This window comes from Mandrillus leucophaeus, unplaced genomic scaffold (genome assembly GCF_000951045.1).
Source record: "Mandrillus leucophaeus isolate KB7577 unplaced genomic scaffold, Mleu.le_1.0 Scaffold918, whole genome shotgun sequence".
Classification (NCBI taxonomy): domain Eukaryota; kingdom Metazoa; phylum Chordata; class Mammalia; order Primates; family Cercopithecidae; genus Mandrillus; species Mandrillus leucophaeus.
In genome coordinates this window covers 26,100-27,208 of record NW_012110008.1, presented here as the reverse complement: position 1 = coordinate 27,208, position 1,109 = coordinate 26,100, and positions in this window count along the sequence as shown.

Sequence of the window (1,109 nt, the reverse complement as noted above, 5' to 3'; positions counted from 1 at the left end):
CTTTTACACTGGTCAAACTTGTTATGCCAGTCTCCCTAGGGAAAGTAAATATTTTCTCTAGCGAAACTATTGTAGAGGTAAGAGGAGCAAAATGTGGAATTAACAAGTGAGAGGAGTCTTCAGATTGCCTCCTCGACAAATAACGTTGATTTATTTAGAAAAGTAAACTTAGACACTATTGGTTTCATAACTGGCCAAAATAAATAAACTTGCTGGCTGATTGCTAACAGTGTTTAAGTTTTAATAACAAGACTAACTGATGTCTCAATTATAGAATCATTTTGTTCAATTTTAGTAATTTTTTTTTCCAGGGATTTGATCTATATGTGGAGAAAAAGAACCACAAAAAAGTTGAAAGAGTCTTTATAATTTCAATTAACATATCCCTTTATTTTACAAGTGAGAAAACTATGGCTCACCCAGATAATGTAACTGGCCCAAAGTCTTCTAATGATTGGGTGTCAATTGCATTAAATCCTAATTTTCTGATACTCAACTAGAGTTATTCCTGCTACTTCTCAAGTACCAGGGTATTTATGGGTTTTGAGAGCTACAATTTGTGCTGAAAAAACTGCCAAGCAAAATACTGTTACCACTTTTATTAGTTAGTTGATTATAACATGTTAGGTGACAATGGCAAGTGGGACCTCACAATTGAGATATATTTTGTCCATTCACTTTTATTGTTTCCTGGTTTTATGTGTTTGGAAATATGTTTACAAATTTGTTAATCATGATTGGAAAATGTATATTTTTACCACAGTGACTTTATAAATCTTATACAATAAACTAAAGTTATCAAGCATTTATATAGTGTTTACCATGTAGTGCTTGCAGTTTGAAGCATTTTACATATATATTCACTCATTTAACACTCAAGAAGGGAACACTAAGGCAAGAAAGGGTAAATAATTTGCCCAAGATTATAGTTAGAGACAGAGCAGGTGTCAAAGTCAGGTCTGGTTTCAGGAATGATTGAGTCTTATTTCAGTGATGTCTGTTATAATTTTTTTAAGTGCCTATGAAGTCATCAAGCTAAAAGGATATACCAACTGGGCTATTGGATTAAGTGTGGCTGATCTTATTGAATCCATGTTGAAAAATCTATC